At 35.0% G+C, this 20,485-nt stretch overlaps 2 long non-coding RNA genes across 7 annotated transcripts in view; one reads left to right on the top strand and one right to left on the bottom strand.

Moving 5' to 3' along the window:
* Window positions 1-20,485, bottom strand: part of LOC116597260 — an 85,935-nt gene that overhangs the window by 26,804 nt on the left and 38,646 nt on the right. For 3 of the 4 annotated variants that reach the window (XR_004288535.1, XR_004288534.1, XR_004288532.1), the window contains exons 2-3: window positions 4,852-4,997; window positions 1,305-1,479 (exon numbers count right to left, since the gene is read on the bottom strand). This is a non-coding gene — a long non-coding RNA (uncharacterized LOC116597260). The remainder of the gene's footprint in view (window positions 1-1,304; window positions 1,480-4,851; window positions 4,998-20,485) is intronic. The other variant, XR_004288533.1, reaches the window with a different exon arrangement.
* LOC116597261 lies at window positions 2,708-19,854 on the top strand. Of its 3 annotated transcripts, none has more exons than XR_004288536.1 (4): window positions 2,708-2,792; window positions 7,882-8,079; window positions 10,707-10,789; window positions 19,111-19,854. It is a non-coding gene; the product is annotated as an uncharacterized LOC116597261 (long non-coding RNA). The 3 variants fall into 3 exon arrangements; XR_004288538.1 differs by lacking the exon at window positions 7,882-8,079 and adding an exon at window positions 9,323-9,360 and having other exon boundaries at window positions 2,712-2,792; XR_004288537.1 differs by lacking the exon at window positions 7,882-8,079 and having other exon boundaries at window positions 2,717-2,792.

Raw genomic sequence — 20,485 nt, forward strand, 5'->3', positions numbered from 1 at the left:
CATTCAAAGCTTAGTGAATAAGATTTCTCTATGTATTTCAAGAACACAGTGCCTCATACCAAAATAGGTAATGAAAAAACTTTGGGAGGGTAACAGGAGCAAAAATTAAGGGAAAAAATTAGAACATCCATTTTAACCAACGGTGATTCATTGTTGCACTCCGGTGGGGGAAGCTGTTGCCGCCACTCCTGATGTCACACACACCTCGGTGACATCCCATGCGAAGACCGCGGTGAGACGTCGGAGTGGGCAGTCCAGCCACTACATACGTAAAATCTGCCAGAAAGTGTCGCTGCCACAGCAAGAAGATGGCTTCTCCTTCCAATTGTGTTACAAAAGCGTGTCCTTCTCATTTAGCAAAGATGTCCGTGGGAACATGTTCTGAGCCTCATAGTGCAGTGCATGGGGAATACAGGCGTGTGCAGGATGCCGCCCGATTTAATGCTCTGCTTTATCCTCGTCTCTCTCATCCCATTATCAGGTGCAACATGGACTGGACACTGCAGTTTTCATTTATGTCTGTTATAGATTATTGCGTTAGCTATCAGTTATCCCCGCCAGTATCCCTCATGAAAGCAGAGATCGTCTCTACCTGATCATTGCTATATGCTCGGATAGAGGAGAGATGCTCAGTATATATTCTTTAATACCTCTATGAATTTTGATTAAGAACCCCAATTCCTTGGTCACTTCAGAAAGCAGGGAAGCTTGCTCATAGATGGGTAACAAGAATATATTTTCCCTAATATCTATATCAATACCCCACCCAAAAAACCAATATCCCATTCAGCTCATTTTCTTCTTAAGGAAAATGTAAGATTTTGCTGACTCCCGAGAAGCCTACTCTTTTGTGGACAAGAGAGGAGTCTGGTCTTCTTTGAATCCAGTCTCGCCAGTGCTATAATTAGTATGTTTGTCCAAGTGTTTGGACTGCGGGCACTGGCATTCCTGGTTTACAGAACCACTGCATCTTTGGTCCTCACTTTTGTTTTCCATGTCTTGTAAGTGCGTGACCAATTCTAAAGATATTTTCCTTCCTTCTCAATATCTATGCAGCATTTTTATTAGATTATCTATGGTGACTAATTGCTTCCTTTTTTTAAAAAGGCTGAAATGATTTGTGTTATATATTTACAGTGAAACAAGGTAATTTTAAATATTATTTTGTAGGTTAACATCATTTTTTAGTAAAATTAACGATTAAAGTCTATGTTTTAGGGTATAATATTTAATTATCATGAAATCATTATTCACTGGTGCGCAAAGTGGAATGTGAAATAAAACGGAAAATCTGCTTTACTCACTTTATCCCAGTTTAAAACCTAGAAGGAGGCGGTGGTGGCAGTTGGCGACGCAAGGTCCCTTGTGCGGTTGGGTTGCTGCTGAGACTGGCTGGGCAATCTCGAAGGCAGAGAGCAACACACTCTCACCAGTCTTCAGCTTAGCAGAGCCTCACATGTGAACTGTCTTTCTCATTTCCTGGAATAAAAGACACAACGTGGTCTTTTAATAATAACCCAAAAATGTAGGTAAACTACTTACATATAATTCTTCTAACGCTTCCTGGCTTAATCATGTTGTTGAGACTCGAGAAGAAAATCATTCTTGATTATCCAGAATAGTTAGAGGCATTGTATGTTATTTTCCAAAATAAATGAATGATCTATTCTCCTATAATTACATCCAGGATGGCTTAGTCTGTGGATTGAGAGCTTTTCATTGTAAAACAGGTGGTCTCATAGCGCAAACAGATAAATTAGATTGTGGTAAACTTCCAACTTTAGACAGAAATTCAACTTATTTTAATGAAAGGAGATACTGTGTGCTACTTATAGACCCCCTCCAAAGTTAGATTACTTTCCAACCCTTTATCACTGCCATGGAAGCAAATACTATAAAAAGTAAAATCAAAATAACCAGAGATACACATCTCTCATTTTTCATATTTAAGCTATTCTATTTCATTATGAAAACCATAAGCTTTTTGAAAAATATGTGATAAAAATCTTAGCTAACTTTCAGAATACACTATTTTCATTATATTTCTAGAATCTAAAACTGTTTTCATTGCATTATTGATGATGCATATTCCAAGTAAATATTACTTTTTGAATTTAGTTTATCATTCATTGTCTTTTTAACTAATGAATGCAAAGCCTCCGAGAACAAAATGTTTTCCTTATGTTTTAGAATTTATTTATCCAATAAACAGACTCAATCCCATCAAATTTTACTACCCTCAAATGTCCCTGTGATATTTTCAGAAATTATATTAATGATGATTGTTTACTTACAGTCCTTCTAGTAAAAGAGATTGAGCAAATACTATTTAAAAATATCTCTCAAAAATATCTCTTGTTTTATTAAAAATCAATTGTTCTTTAAGTAAGGTTTATTTTAAATAGCACTAAACAGGAAAGGCTAAACAGCTATTTCTAACAACATTAAACAGCATCCAACTGTGAAGTCAAGGACTCAGATATAATACAAAGTTCCATGATAAATTTTTTTAAACTTCCTTTTCATATTGAAAATTCCATTATCAAGTCATTATCAAAGTAATCCTAACAGAGTACTAATAGAGTAGGAAAATCATCTGCACTCATGATTTTATGCTTCCTGCCAATGATTTCTTGTTTAGAATGTAGAAAAAGAACTCCACATGTATTGGAACCACAAATTACAACTGTGGAAATATAGTAGTTCCCACAGTTTAACTGCAGTGAGCCTGACATCTGGCAGTTACGCTGCTGGGACTCTCCACTTGAGGGCAATTCTTTGCTCATTTTTAGGTTAGTGTAACATTCTCCCTGTGCAGCAACTTGCTGCGTCCATAGTATAAATTGTTCTGAGGAAGAAAAGAAAAGCCAAGCACAAACTGACGGCAAGGTGCGGGAGCTCCCCAAAGCAGCCGTCCTGACTTCGTTTTTCCCTTGCTCGAGAGGAACATATGTCATAAAGAGCATTTCGCTTCAAAAGGCATGGGGTAGGGAGAACTGCCAAATGTGTCTCAGTCACTGTAAGTTGTGATTTGGTCTAGAACTTACTACTCTCTTAACTCTGATTTATCCTGTCTTTTTATAGGTCTGATTATCGTAAGCTGCTTCAAATAATTCCAGAAAGCTATAAATGAGTGTATCAACTAAGTTTCTAGTTGCAAATGTCTTGCATGATTATAGCCCTTTTTGAAAATGCACCATAGCTATTAGCATAACAAAAGCTATGATACAATCTAAGATTAAATTTTCAGTTAAGTTTTTTTTTTTTTTTCCCCAATCAGGATTTCTTAAATTCAATGGCCCTTTTGACATCGATAAGTACTGCATGGAAGAAGTTAGAAAATACTGCAATGAATAATTTGTTTCACTAATAATCAAACAAATTTTTTCATAGAAATTATTTTTAGCACAGTAGATTCAATTCCTAGTGAAATTTGATACAAGATTTAATAAGGATAATAAATAATATCAAGTGATTTCAGGCCATCTGCTTTACATGACATATCCCTGGGAAACGCTGGAAGGCAGGCTGATATTTTTACTTCCTAGAATGTTCTCTACAGGTATTGCCATTATAGTTCAAATTAAACCAGATGGAATCATAAGATAAGCAATACTACCAATTTTTTTTCAATATTTTGAATACAATGGCCTAGTATGAACATAGATTTTTAAAAAGAATCATCAATACCATGGAGTTACGTGATATGTTTTTCTTAAGATCCAGAGGCAAAAATCTTCACTTTCTCATGTAACAGGAAGATTGGGATGCGCACAAGCAATTTTAAATAGCAAGAATGTCTTTCAGTGAATTGTGTGTTCCATCTGTCACAGTCTCCACATTTTACCATTGATAACATTTGTGATGTGATCTAAGAAATTGTTCCCAGCAGGTCCCATCATATTGAATAATGGTCTCTTTTATATGAGCAGGTTGTTAAATCAGCCACACTTTCAGTTTCAGAAGAAATGAAAATCAACACTAAACAACCAGATGAGAGGAACAGATAGATTCCTAGAGAGAACTATATGTGTGAATTTAGAAATGTAGTTAATGCAACGCAGACCAGATAAAGGAAAACAGTAAAATAAAATACAATAAAAGACGGGGTGGTTCTTTAGGCTCTTTATTAAAATCTGGCTCAACTGTGGGGAAAAAATGTGACTCCTTTCCTATGTATTTACTAATCTTGATAATTAAGTCAATACATACTTTTGGGGGGGGTCCATCCTACCACAATCTCTAAGGAAAATACGCTTGCTGTAGACAAGGGTAATATAAGAAATGTAGTAGCTGATGTTTGTTTTGGTTATCTTTCGTTTTATAACAAAATACCCCGAATGTAGTTGAAAATAAATTTTGTCATAGCTATATTTCTGTAGGTGACTGATTTGGGCAGGTCTCGCCAGGTCTATTCTCCTGCAGGGAGTATGTACAGGGATCACTCAGTAGATGTCAACTAACAGTGGGTTAGTGTAAAAGGTCTAAGGTAACATCATTCACATCCCTGAATCCTTCCATCATGGGAAGTCTGGAAGGCTCGGCCCCCGCCCCTTTCCATCTCCTTGTCGTATCATTGCCTCTCCAAATGCTCTATCCAGCAGGATCGTCTGACTTCTTACATGGATTCCAGAGTGAAAGACGAAAGGTTTCTAATCCTCTAAAGGGCTAGATCTGGAACAGATTTATTCAAAGTAGTCTCTGAACAAGCTTAGGTGCACAGGGAGGGAAATTAGATCCTTAATTTTTAATGGAAAGGATATAAAAGAATTTGGGGACTTTTTAAATATACTACAGTCTGCCATCCAGGCACAAAATATTCCCATTCTTCCACATGCAAAATATGCTCACCCTCTCCAAAGATTCCCAAAGATGCATCTCACTGGGGGGTTGATAGAAATCTCAAGGTCTCATCTTCTAAATCAGGGCCAGGTGCAGATGAATCTCCTTCAGGGGGTTTCTCAAGTACATTTTCCCCCTTTCAGAAAACTTGTGATCTGAAGAGACAGAATATTTTTCCCCATCACACCCAACACACAATGGACAGATACAGGATCTACTGTTTAAAAAGGAGGAATACAGGAGAGACATTGCATTCATTGGTCTATATCAATTCTGAAACTCAGCAGAACACATGATGCTAGTTTCTTGATTTGGGCCCCATTTTATTTTGGGAGTGGCTCTTTATTGCTTTCAGCTCCAACTTCTGGGATCTTGGCTCCAATCTCTGAATCACCTTTTCTTTCTCCTAAAGATGGTCTGTGTGTTGATATGGTTTGAATTCTTTCTCAGCCTATTTCCTGCCTGTGGACAGCTTGAGCCCTGTAGGGTTGTCTTGAGCAATTGGTCTTTCAAGCCAAAATAATGTTTCTGCAAGGAAAATTCTCTTCAGAACCTATGGATTCTCTGTGGTATTGAGGGTTACTACATTAGACAAAAGCTAAATGCACAAAAATCTTCAATACAGGCCCATCTCTCTTTTAATATGTGTCAGACACTGTGGGACAATGACCATAAGAACCTTCATAATCCTAATGGGTATTTCCTTAATTTTTTCCAAACTGTCAACAAAGTGCCTTGGATACATGCCCTTGAGATACTCAACCTGATGCTCTATTATACGGTGAGTGTCCTGAATTTTATCATTATCTTGAGTTTATTTCTTACTTTGCAAGTAACTTGATCTCTAGGATTAGGACTTAAAAACTTTAATTTTAAAAAATCTAGCAAATCTTGCCTCCTTTTTATTTCCTCTGGTTTCTTCTAAAAAACTGAGTATTTCTTCCTTAGTGCTTGTGTTGTTTCTCCTGTTTTATCACAGGAAGTTAGAAGAAGACCGTTGGCACTCTGTACATTCTGTGTGGGAATTTCCCCAAACAATCCATGAACTCTTTACCTGGTCTTCCTATTCTTTATGTTGCTGAAAGTCGCTGGTTGCAAACTGTCTGCCGATACACATCGAATGTCTCCTATATTGTCCATGAACAATGTGTTGCTTTGTCTCCTCATGGTCCTCCTTGCCTTTTTAAAGTTTCCTCAAGGTCATCCAGTTTCTCCTTACCATCCTACCCCAAAGTCAGTGCCATATTGCCTTAGGTTTTTGTTACTGCGTATTTCTAGTAATAAATCACCAATAACCTGATTCCCAAACCACACCACATGATCACTGACTCAACTATGATTCCATTTGTCTTAGACATATTCCCAAGAATTAATTTATGGATTCTCTGACAGATGCAGTTTTCAGATTGTCTAGAATGGCTAGAATTCTCTACAGAATAAAGTCAGATGAGTTGGTCTAGGGGTATCATTGCAATAACAGCACATAACAATGTGTAAAAGATAAGAATGCATATTAGACCAGGTATTATCAACAAAACTAACTTCTGATCTTTGGTATTTTCTTCTTTAAAATATTTTTTCCTTCTTTTTTTTTTTTTTCCCCTAACCCATAGAATGATGAATAAGATGCTGACACTATTTGTTCATTCTGCATAATATATACAACACATTTCATTAGTTTTCTTCCTGTCTCTACCATATTCATTATAAAATGATTAGGGCCCAATAGTACTATCTAATGTCTAAACAGAAAATTTATTTAGATATATTTGAGGGGTGCTATTATAGAGAAGTTTTTATCCCTCAAAAATTCATGTGTTGAAGTCCTGACCTCAGTGTAATGGTATTTGGATACAGGGCCTTTGGAAGATGACAGGGATAAGATAAAATAATGAAAGTAGATCCTTATAGGATTAGGATTAGATAAGATTATGAAAGTAGATCCTTATAGTAGGATTAGTGTCCTTATAAGAACAGACACTTGAGCGTGCGCGCTCTCTCTCGCTCTCTCTCTCTCTCTCCTGCCTGCCCTCCACTGCATGCACCAAGCAAAGGCCATGTGAGCACATACTGAGAAGGCTGACATCCTAATGTCAGACTTCCAACCTCAATAACTATGAGAAATAAATGGTTTTGTTTAAGCCATCCAGTCCCATGGCATTTTGTTATACAAGTCAAACTGACTAAGGCACCATCTTTATTGTTTAGAAACAATACACAATACCCGTTTATTATACGGGTATTTACAAATTAAGTTGTGTTGTGTATATTCTAAGGAATATTGTAATAGCAAGTTATTTGTATGACTTACAAGTGCCTCAAAATATCAAAGTAAATTCTTTAATCCATGTAGGAAGGAGTATATAGGAAGATTTGGGGGAAATGGAAGATGATATGGCTTAAGTATAACTTAAGTTTGGGGAAGTATGACTTAAGCATAACAAAGTCTTTGTTATGCTTCTCATTGCTCATTTAAATAATGGTATTTACAGAAACAATGTTCTTATATTCTTTGTCTTATGTTAGGGTGAAAATCTTTGCCTACAGTTGAACTATGAAATTATAAGCTGGAACAGGAAAATAAGTGCTGGGTTAATGTAGACCGTGAAATCATCCCTAGTACCTGGCTTGCTAAAATGTAACACGGAGGCAGCTGAGGGCAGGAAAGGTTTGGGAGAAGGGCGTAGGCCTTTGGAACACCGAGGCCTGTGTGACCACTCTGGGTAGGAATGCAGAATGCCACACGGCGTCGCCTTCCCGGAAGCTTTCTTAGCCAAAACAGCTGCCCTGTGATCTAAGAGATGTATGCACTGTCCCTTAGGCTATGCTTAGCTGATCTCATAGGACGGGCAGGTTAGCATATTGTATCTTTCCTGTAAATAGATCTTCTAGTTCCAGTAACACCCCTTGTCACATCATGTGCTGGAGAAATACTGATAAAGATTTGTGATCATCCTGAAGGACCTATAAAAGTGGGAGCAAAGGACAAAGGGTCTTCATCTCTGAGCCTTGACCTCCCTGCCTTCTCCTCTTTCACAGCAAAGTTTGGTACAGTCATCTTTCATAGGTCGGTACAGGAATTGCTGGCCATTTCTGGCAAATAAGCACACATTGGTTTTGAAGATCATCAAAGACTCTGTTAAAATGAAAGAAGAAATAGAGCATGAAGGTTCTACTAAGATGAAACACATGTTTTAGAAACAATACACATATGGAAGAATTATTGACAATTCAAAGGTATTTTTATACAATTTTATAAAGTGTCTATATAAAAAACTATACAACATGACCTTTTAGGGTCATTGGAAAGATATTGCCTAATATACTTCAAACATCTAACTGCTTCTAGTTACTATCTGCTTTGATTTGTATACTTAATGGCATCATTCACAATGTTCATGTCCTATTGTTGTAGGAACTATGTAAAGGAAATAGAAGCTCATGTGTGTCACTGCAGATAGCTGAGTGTTTCCAAAGCAGCTAGAAAACAAGATAAGATAGCGTATACCAGTTAGCTCATATTAGGCAGGGAAATAAAGTGATATTCGATTGAAAGGACCTGGTATGACAGTGAATATTCCTCTCTTTCCTGTCATGTATGTGATTTGCTTTTAAATTATTTTGTACTGGGGTGCCTGTGTGGCTCAGTGGGTTAAAGCCTCTGCCTTCGGCTCAGGTCATGGAGCTGGGCCTGGGATCAAGCTCCGCATCGGGCTCTCTGCTCAGCAGGGAGCCTGCTTCCTCCTCTCTCTACCTGCCTCTCTGCCTACTTGGGATCTCTGTCTGTTAGAGATAAATATTTATATAAATATTTATTTATAAATAAATAAAATCTTTAAAGTAAATAAATAAACAAATAATTTTATGGTGATCCTAATTTTTGGAAGTCCTATATACACTGTTCCTATGATAATTATATAATAGGGTCGTGGCTCTCACATGCTAAAGATCTTTAGTTATAGCATGTGAGTAGGTACTATATCCTTCAACTTCAGTAGGAATTTTGATTTGGTAAATAAGAAGGATAATTCTGATTCTGGGGGACCAAATACAGAGCACTGGAACATCATGCTGTGAGGTGGTGTTAAAAAACCAGACAAACATATAATTGGCTGCATATGAAAGAAGCTTGAAGAATACAAATTCCCAGATCCACATGCAAATGATGGGAGCTCTATAGTTTTTATTCTACTAAATAACACAATTAAACTAAAAAAGAGTAACTTTCCAGGAGATTTTGAACCATGATGCTCACTAAAAATAACTATTTTGTACAATGTTCTAAGGTTATAACATTTTTTAAAAATCCTTACTTTTTTGTTGGTACTTCATTTTTGGTGGTAAAAAATTATTTGGTAAGCATACCCTCTCCAGGAGCTTGGCAATAATGGAAAAAAAAGAAAAGTAACTCTGAATGTTAAACCACAATATAAATATGCAAAAACCTATGCCAATATTTTTTAATTTAATTTTTTTCCAGTACAAGATAGGACATCAATTGAACAAACAAAAAACAATGTATGCAAACTTGCATTGTATATTTTTTAAGTTCAGATAAAATTTCAGTAAAGGTGATAATAAACTAATAGAAGTAACATAGTATTTAGAATTGTGTTTGATTAACTATGGAGCCATAGAATAGTAAAATTTTCAAAACCGGTATTGGTAGAACCAAACAATTCTTCAGGAAGAACATAATACAGTACAACCATATTCAAGAACTGCAGTCTCATTTGCAAGACATATTCTTGTGAACGTTGATACATCAGTACATTTCAGTATAATTGCATTTATAGTCCCAGAAAAAGACAAGTACTGCATTCTATCGTTTTTTTATTTGTTTTTGTTTGTTTGATTTTTAAACTAACAATCAACCTTCTGGTTTAACCTGACCTCCCAGGAATGTCCACTCAGAGAAAGAATAAGTCAAACTAATCTCATTATTCCAGTAATTGGTAGCAGTATTTCTTACTGAAAAATAAGAAGTTGGCATTTTGGTGTATATCCCAAACTCTGTGAGTTTGTTTAAAGTAATTCTTCTATGGAATAATGGTCTCATTTTTATTTTAATTAGCAGAGCTTTTATTATTATTATTATTATTAACATATAATGTATTATTTGCCCCAGGAGTACAGGTCTGTGAATCATCAGGCTTACACATTTCACATATTCACCATTGCACATACTCACCCCAATGTCCATAACCCAGCCACCCTACCCCTAACTTCCCACCCCCCAGCAACCCTCCATTTGTTTCCTGAGATTAAGAGTCTCCTATGGTTTGTCTCCCTCCCAATCCCATCTTGTTTCATTTTTTCCTTCCCTACCCCTACAATCCCCCACACTGCCTCTCAACTTCCTCGTATCAGAGAGATCATGTGATTAATTGTCTTTCTCTGATTGACTTATTTCACTCAGCATAATACCCTCAAGTTCCATCCACATTGTTGCAAATTAAAACAAGCTAGTTTTAAAGCCCCTTTGGTGAATATATGTCAGCAACACCACTCTTTAAATTCCCTGACATTTTCACAGAAGCCAAACATATCCTTGACAATTCTCTGAGTAGCTCTTGCATTTAAAATAATAATAATAATAATAATAATAATAATAAATGATCATTATTTTCTCATTAATTTTCCTCATATAAGGGAAAAAAGACAAATTTTTGGAGTTTCAAATTTATGTTGATTCCATAGAAAGAAAAAAAAGACAAAAAGAGTTATACAAAAGAGGAAAGGCAACATAATCTAGTCTTCTAATTTAATTTTCTTTTACTTATCATTTTATAGAAACCACAAATTGGTTCATTTTTTATTATCAGAGAGTCATAGTAATACATGTTTATGTTTATATCTTTTAGAGCAGGTACAAATAAGGAAACCATGAAGAAGCAATCACTAATATGTCACGGCCAGCGTGACAAATGGGCCAGGAAACGTGAGGGTAAGAGGATGGTGAAAAGAAATTAAGAGACAAAGAGATGGGGCAGGAGGGACACTGAGGAGGATGTCCAACAGGGCCGATTTTATTCCACATCTTACAAGCATTTATAAGGCAGACCAGAATAGGAGGAGCATTACAGCAGTACCTAGTCAGATGACCGCAAGTTCCTATAACAAGTTTACATTAACTACAAGCAAACCTCGTGATGCCAGGTAGTCTAGGCTAAAGCCAAGACAATCAACCAGGGAGTGGGTTATGGGAGGTACAGAACAACAAGGACCAATTAAGAATTCATGACCCTGACCACATTGTTCCCTTCCGTAGGGAGAGCGCGTGGGAAGTCACGTGGGCCAGCGCGCGACACATAGCACAGACCCTTTTCTCATTGTTACTCAACTTTCCTGTCCTTAACCTTGTCAAGGTGTCCGGACTTTGAAGAGACACAAGTCAGGGCCTGGTTTGGTCCTCGACTCCAACCATGCCGTAGCCTCCAACACTAATAATTCTATTTTTATAGACAAGGACTGTGATATATAACTATTTCTTATAATATGTGTAAAGTTAACATGATGGCATTATATTTGAGAAGGAAAATAAAACTAATTACATAATCTTATTTATTATATTTATTATCCTTCTATGTAACCTTATAAATTTACTTCCATTTTATAATTCTAACTTAAAAATTAAAAAAAAAAAAAAACATTTTGGGGCACCTGGGTGGCTCAGTGGGTTAAGCCTCTGCCTTTGGCTCAGGTCATGGTCTCAGGGTCCTGGGATCGAGTCCCGCATTGGGCTCTCTGCTCAGCAGGGAGCCTGCTTCCCCTTCTCCCTCTGCCTGCCTCTCTGCCTACTTGTGATCTCTCTATCTCTCTGTCAAATAAATAAATAAAATCTTTAAAAAAAAAAAAAAAACATTTTAAGGATTGTGATACATACAGTAGAAAGTCTTCTAATTAACTTTTACCTATCTGGACAGCTTAATTCTTTCAATTATCTGGAAGTAAGTACACATAAACTGAATGTTTGTGGTGAACTGGCCACCCTCTCTCTAGTCTGCAGGTGTATTTTTATTTAAAGGAACTGAGTTAATTACATTTACATCTCATTCATTATTCCAGTTATATATATTTTTATACCTATATAATTTCAGATTATAATTAAAATTAACAAAAATGATAAATAAGTTTGAAAGATGTATCTATGATAATGTTGTTGAATATGTGGAAATTAAGTAAATTAAATCAATAGAAAACTTCTATGTAACTACAGGTAGATATGAATCTGTAGAAGATTGATAAGAATTTGAAGTGTCCCAAGTTTTCAGTGAAAGTAGCGTTAGGACACTTTCAAATGTTTGTCATGAGATTTTGTAGTATATATAAGCATCATTTTTCTAAGAAAAAGAGAAAAGACAACATGGGTAGACTTTAGAGTTTCATACACAAAGAATTTGTATGCAAAGAAAAGGCCTTGGTCCTACACCCAGGAGTTAGTGAATAATTATATTATTTGTTAAAGGTAGGGATGTCAAATTAACCTACTGATTACTGATCCAGATCATGTCAGACAAGAGAGCTTTGAGTGTTGCCAAATTGTCCTCCAGAAAGTTTGAACAGATGCACACTTCTAGGAGCAGTACCCAAAAGTGGCTGTTTCCCAATGCACTGCCAACTTCCAATATTGGCATGGTTGAATATTTGTGGATTGAATAAGTAAAAAATATCCACCTGCTTTATTATGAATTTTGTTGATTTCTAGCAAAACTTTGCATTAATATACATGTACAGACAATCATACTTCTGACTTGCTTAAGCATTTCCTCTACCAGTATTTTTTGTTATTTTGGTTCTTCCTATCCTATTACTTATAAGTACATTTTATATTAAGCCTTTACAATAAAATATGTAAGGAAATACAGTATATTATTTTTATAGCTTTATTGAAATATATTTGAAATGTTACAATCTATAAGTTTAAGGTATACAATGTATGATTTTATATATGTATGTATATATTACAAAACGATTACCACAGTAAGCTTAGTAAACACATTCTTTGCCTCCCATAGTTGCAACTTTTTGTATGTGGTGAAAAATTTTATAATCTACTCTCTTAACAACTTTTAATTATATTATACACTATTGTTAACTATTCACTTGCTCTTCTGAATGCTCTGTTTAATTTAGTTGGTCCGTTTTTTGTTGATAATTTTCGTATCTATAGGCAATAGGGATACTGGCCTGTAGTTTCTTTTCCTGTGTCCTTATCTAGTTTTGGCATCAGGGTTTTGCTGTCCTGATAAAATGATTTTGGGAGTGTTCCTTCCTCTTTTATTTTTTAGAAGAGTTCGAAAAGGACTGGTGATAATTCTTCTGAATGTCTGGCAGCGTTCACAATGAAACAATTTGGTCCCTGGCATTTCTTTGTTTGGATGTTTTTGATTAGTGATTGATTCAGTCTCATTAACATTATTGGCCTGCTCAAATTTTCTGTTTCTTCGTGATTAAATCTTGATAGGTTGTATCTGTCCACAAATATGTCTATTCCTTCTAGGTTATCCAATTTGTTAGTGTAGTCTTATGTAGTCTTGCAGTCTTATGAGACTTCATATTTCTGTATTATCAGTTGTAAGATCTTCTCTTTGGTTTATAGTTTAATTTGGTTCTTTTTTTTTTCTTGATTGAGATCTCTCTTTTTACTGCTATACATTTTTTTCATAGAACTGTTTTTGCTATATCCCATAAGTTTTGGAAAGCTGCATTTTCACTTTTGTTTGTCTCAAGGTAGTTTCTATTTTCCTTTAGATTTCTTTGATCCCCTGGATTGTTAATATGTGTTTAATTTTCATGTTTTGTTAATTTTCTAGTTATCTGTTATGGATTTCTAGTTTTATTCCATTGTGGTCAGAAAAGATACTTAATACAATATTTATCTTCTTGAATTTATTGAGACTTAACTTATGGCTTAACATATGATCTATACTAGAAAATATTTTGTGTGCACTTGAGTAGAATGGAATTTCTGATACCATTGGATGGAATGTTCTTTATATGTTTGAAACATTTATCTGTACGGTTCAAATCTGCTCTTTCCTTATTGATTCTCTCTCTCTATTATTAGATAATGATCTTCTTTCTTTTTTGTTACTATATATTGCTTAAAATCCTTTTGTCTCATATAGGTATAGAAACCCCTTCTTTCTTTTTATGACCATTTGTTTCAAATATCTTTTTTCTATCCCTTCACGCTCAGTTTGTGTATGTCCTTAAAAGTGAAGAGAATTTTTTGTAAGCAGCATATCATTGGATCTTTTTAAAAAAATTCATTCATCTATTTTATCTTTTGATTGGAGAATTTAATCCATTTACATTTAAAATAATTATTGAGAGATAACCCTATTGCCATTCTGTTATTTTCTGACATTTTGTAGATACTTTGTTCCTTCTTTCCTCTCTTGCTTTCTCCCATTATGATTTGAAGGGTTTTTACAGCAAAATGCTCTGACTCCATTATCATAATCTTTTACATATCTACTACAGGTTTTTCTTTTGTGATTATCATATGAGGCTTATATAAAATGTCTTACACTTGTAACATACTACTTTAAGCAAAAAACTGTACTTCAATAGCATACAGAAAATTTATACCTCAAAGAAAAAATGGTAGAGAAGCTGACCTTGATGCATTTACAATTAACAGTGAGTTTTACACATTCATAAGTTTTTGTAATATTAATTAGTATCCTGAGGTCCTTCTCTCACTGATTATGCTTGCTGCCTTTCCTTTAACTTTTAAACTTTTTAAAAGATGGGTTTCCTTCAATCAATCTCTTAAGTCTCATACTCAGAGGACACCAATATTGTTTGAGAACCAGATACTTATATCCTTTAAAAATCTATACTTTATCCAGGTATTTAATTCTGTAGAAACAGATTATATTTACTCAGAATATTACTGTGGCAATTATTTTAGGATATAGCTGAAATAAGCACTTTATTTTTTAAGATAAAGTTCTTTTAAATTCTGTCCAAATTCATGTACAGTATTTCAGTAATTATGCATATTTAGACTGACTAAAAAGCCTGAATTACAATATATGTTAAGGTCAATTTATTTTAATATCTTAGACAATTTAGTATTGGAGAGTATACTCATTAAGTATTGCCTTAGAGAGAGTACTGAGAAGTTGTATAGAAACATGCAAAATATTGATATGCTTATTTAAAATTACAATTCAAATTTCTATAAATTGGTATATTTATAACATATGTAGTTAATTAAAAGTAGATTTTTTTTAAATTTGTGTTTGAAATCTTACCTTTTTGTATTTTAATAGTTGCTTTGAAGAGGACAAATATGTATAGCACTTTATATTTATACATCTTAAGTTCTTTTTACATAATAGTCTACTCTGATTTGGGGAATCATACTTGTATCTTAAACTATATTAAGCTGTATTAGCAATAATCTGCACATATCTCTTAGGCATTCTACTGTAAATCACACTCTAAATGACAATAATCCATTACTCACTTTTGATCTGGTATTATAAATAATCCACATAAGTTTCCTTGCCTTCATCCGCTAACTTTGAATAATTTTTCATTATCATAGGGTACAACAAAGATCATCCAGTGCATACACAATCTATTAAAACAGTCTAAAGACCTTATCAAACAACTAAAGAGATCATGCAACATGAACTGCCATGAATGGATCTATCCTCCAACTTCATGACCACTGTCTCTTTTCTCTCTTTTGAATTATTCTTAATTCAAACCCTTAAAAATACAACAGGCTCTTCTTTAGGGTATATTGTAATTTATTCTAATTTGGAAAAAAAAGGTTTTTCATTCCTTGAAAACCTGAGCAATATTTTTCACACCTATATGTCCTCCTTCCTGTTCTTCTACAATTTCTAACATCAGTCTTCTCATTCTAAATCATTCTAAATTTTTAAATTTAAGATCTGCTCCTGGCTGTCCATAGTTTGTCATTAATTTCTCAGTTTATGCCTCATATTCATTAGCGATATATATACTGACACTATCAAAAGCTACCTCACCACTATCACCCATACTTTCTCACAATTGCACTTCTTCATACTCTGAGCAATTTTTTTATATTGTAAGGTTTATTTCATATATATGTATACATATATAAATATGTAGTAGAGAATGAATGAAAAGAGAAGTAAATAGAAAATATAAAAATAAAAGTTAAATTATTTGGGAAATAGAATTAGAAGTGCTATTACCCACTTTAAAGGAGTCTAAGGATGTGAGAGAAATTTTAAAAAGTAAATAAATTTTAAAATATATTATGGGGCGCCTGGGTGGCTCAGTGGGTGGGGCCGCTGCCTTCGGCTCAGGTCATGATCTCAGGGTCCTGGGATCCAGTCCCGCATCGGGCTCTCTGCTCAGCAGGGAACCTGCTTCCCTCCCTCTCTCTCTCTGCCTGCCTCTCTGTCTCCTGTGATCTCTCTCTGTCAAATAAATAAATAAAAATCTTTTAAAAAATTAAAAAAAAATATATTATGGATAAAAAATCAAGGTGAATTTCCCAAAATTAAAAATAGCATACCAGTGTAAGGTGATATCTCATTGTAGTTTTGATTTGTATTTCCCTGATGCTGAGTGATGTTGAGCATCTTTTCATGTGTCTGTTAGCCATCTATATGTCTTCTCAAATAGGCAGAAAGGCAGGCAGAAAGAGAGAGGGAGGAAGCAGACTCCCTTCAGAGTAGAGAGTCTGAAGTGAGGCTCAATCCCAGGACCCTGAGATTATGATCTGAGCCGAAGGCAGAGGCTTTAACCCTCTGTGCCACCGAGGCACCCCGACCATCTATATGTCTTCTTTAGAAAAATGTCTATTCATGTCTTTTGCCCATTTTTTTACTGGATTATTTGGTTTTGGGGTGTTGAGTTTAATAAGTTCTTATGTATTTTGGATACTAACCTTTCATCAGATATGTCATTTGCAAATATCTTCTCCCATTCCTATTGATAAGAATGCAATTGGTGCAGCCACTCTGGAAAGCATTATGGAGATTCCTCAAAAAGTTAAAAGTAAAAACTACCCTGATCCAGCAATTGCATGTCTAGGTATTTACCCAAAAGATACAAAAATATTGATTAAATACTAATTCTTGTAAGAAATACATGTAGCCAGTGTTTATAGCAGCATTAGCAACAATAACCCAATTATGTTAAAGCCCAAATGTCCATCGGCTGATGAATGGATAAAGAAGATGTAGTGTGTGTAATAGAATACTACTCAGCCATCAAAAAGAGTATCTTGCCATTTGCAATGACGTGGATGGAGCTAGAGTGTGTTATGCTGAGTGAAAGAAGTCAGAGAAAGACAAATACCATATGATTTCATTGATACATGGAATTTAAGAAACAATTTGCCTGTGAATTTATTAACTTTGTGTGTGTGTGTGTGTGTGTGCATCTTTTCAATTGGAGGGTGAAATTCATGAGTGCTGAGGCCTTATTTACTTTGCTCTCAAACATATTCATACCCACCACCTAGAAAAATTCCTGATACATAGTAGGTATTTAATTAACATTCTCTGTCTCTTTGGTTATTATTCCAATCAATAACACTGGTAAGAATCATCATCTTGGCTTTCAAAAATACAAATTTGAAAATCAACTTCTCTACTTTGCCATTGTTCATCATCAAAATCACTAGTTTCATATCAGATATTTTCTCTTGGATATCTTTTTTTGGAAAACTATTAAAATAAATATATTTTTGAAGATTCTCTTTATTACTTGTTAGAGAGAGAGATAGAGAGAGCACAAACAGGAGGAGAGGCAGGCAGAGGAAGAAGCAGGCTCCCCGCTGAGCATGGAGCCTGGTGTGGGACTCAATCCTAGGACCCTCAGATCATGACCCGAGCCTAAGGCAGCCGCTTAATCAACTGAGCCACCCAGGCATCCCTAAAATAAATAATCTTCATTATTCTTAGAACTATGATATTACATAAATTCAATAACTGAATCAATGATTGATTTTAATAATAGCATATATTTAATAATTACTACATTTTAATAATATTTAGAGAATTATACAATATATATATTAGTATAATCAATTTTTCCATAGGTAAAGTAAAAATATATTCTTAAAGGTTTTTAAAATCACATCTAAGGTAAATATTACAAATCTTTGTTATAATTGCTATATTCAAAACTAAAATAAATTTCTATAATGTTACTACAAATATGTTATCCAAATAGTTTCTTTTTTCTTTTTTCTTTTTTTTTTTTCACCACACCCAGTGCTCCATGCAATCCGTGCCCTCTATAATACCCACCACCTGGTACCCCAACCTCCCACCCACCCCGCCACTTCAAACCCCTCAGATTGATTTTCAGAGTCCATAGTCTCTCGTGATTCACCTCCCCTTCCAATTTACCTCAACTCCCTTCTCCTCTCTAACACCCCTTGTCCTCCATGATATTTGTTATGCTCCACAAATAAGTGAAACCAAAGGATAATTGATTCTCTCTGCTTGACTTATTTCACTCAGCATAATCTCCTCCAGTCCCGTCCATGTTGCTACAAAAGTTGGGTATTCATCCTTTCTGATGGAGGCATAATACTCCATAGTGTATATGGACCACATCTTCCTTATCCATTCGTCCGTTGAAGGGCATCTTGGTTCTTTCCATAGTTTGGCGACCGTGGCCATTGCTGCTATAAACATTGGGGTACAGATGGCCCTTCTTTTCACTACATCTGTATCTTTGGGTAAATACCCAGGAGTGCAATTACAGGGTCATAGGGAAGCTCTATTTTTAATTTCTTGAGGAATCTCCACACTGTTCTCCAAAGAGGCTGCACCAACTTGCATTCCCACCAACAGTGTAAGAGGGTTCCCCTTTCTCCACATCCTCTCCAACATTTGTTGTTTACTATCTTGTTAATTTTGGCCATTCTAACTGGTGTAAGGTGATATCTCAATGTGGTTTTAATTTGAATCTCCCTGAGGGCTAGTGATGATGAACATTTTTTCGTGTGTCAAATAGTTTTATAGAGAGAAATATTTTGAAAAAAATCTCTATTAATTAGAATACATTTTAGGGGAAAGAATGGTGAGTATACTATCTTGAAATACATCAAAATATTGAACTTCTAAATTTATCAACTACAAAATATAGTAAAAGGCAAATAAAGCTATCTAGAGGTTTCTGAAAAGGAATTTTAAGAGAAAGAGCCATGAAAACTTGAATCAATCTTTTTTTTTTTTTTTTAACTTTGTTTCAAATGCCAGAAATGATTGTGACTTTACTTGTCAATTTTAGGTCACTTGGAAAGGATATAACTGTGGAGTCATTAATTCCTGGAGTGAAACTGCGAAGAATGATTGAGTTGTAACATGCTTCAAGGGAACTGGCGCTTGTTCTAACAACTATCTATCCAAATGTAGGAGAGAGCAAGCTAAAAGATTTTATGTTTATCTATTGTGTTTTACAAGCAACTTTCATCCTGCTATGTTTATCCAAGTTTATGAAATCTAATGCCAGAATCTACATAGATAGCGTTCAAAATGCCCATGAGGACACCAGAGAGCTCTGTATAATGGTAAATTTTGTCTAAGACATAGAAAAGTAATATGCACATATGGCAGTTAGAATTAATCAACAATTTTTCCCAAGACTCCTCCCTTTTCATTTATGTATTATTTCCAATACATATCAAGGAGGGGTAAAAATGAAGTGATGTTGTATTACTTTTTGTTCTGGTGAAATTTTTATATGTATATCATCTATATCACATTTTTTACTTTGTAATTTTAAACTGTCCAAACTAACTGCATAGTAACTGCAATTCTTAGGATAAAAAATAGAAATTGATAACACAATTATAATTTTAATATTTTCTAAATTATTTGGGAATGGGTCACCTGGGTGGCTCAGTCATTTAAGCCGTTGCCTCTGGCAGCTGCCTTAGGTGTAGGTCCTGATACTGGGGAACTGGGACCGAGCCCCGTGTCAGGCTCCTTGCTTGGCTCCCTGCTTCTCCCTCTCCCTCTGCCTGCTGCTCCCCTTGCTTGTGCTCTCTCACGCTCTCTCTCTCTCTCTCACTCTCTCTGTGAAAGAAATAAAACCTTTAAAGAATAAATTATTTGAGAACCATCAGTATGTAATAGGCCTAAAGCAACTCAGGCTCTCCACCCAACAGTGAAACAAACAACCCTGATTTTGCTCATTCAGCAAATACAAACATTCTTGTGAAAAAAACTGTCATTCGTACTTCTGAATCAAATACTTTTCCTTACTTATCATCTCATAGAATTCAGGGTAATGTATCTAGTGGGTCACATTTAAGTGTATGTTCAAATGTCAGATAATCACACACTTTCTAGATAGAACAATGTTCAGTGTAGAAGATGGCTAAGACATACAATACAAATCACTAACTGAATAGTTTTACTACCTCCGGGCTTTGAGAAATATGTTGAGAGTCTAGAATGCAATTTATGTACTCAAGCTCAAGACAGTTACTAAACTAAATATTAAACCACAATAAAGAACAGCTAATGGAATCAGTGTTGCTTAAAAATGTGAGGAAGAATTCCTTTCCTTTATTTTTCTTTTTTCTTTCTTTCCTCTTTTTCTTCCTTTCTGTTCTTTTCTTTGTTTGGGTTTTGGTTTTGGTTTGGGCAAGAGGTGTTTT

Source organism: Mustela erminea, chromosome 8 (assembly GCF_009829155.1).
Source record: "Mustela erminea isolate mMusErm1 chromosome 8, mMusErm1.Pri, whole genome shotgun sequence".
NCBI classification, from domain to species: domain Eukaryota; kingdom Metazoa; phylum Chordata; class Mammalia; order Carnivora; family Mustelidae; genus Mustela; species Mustela erminea.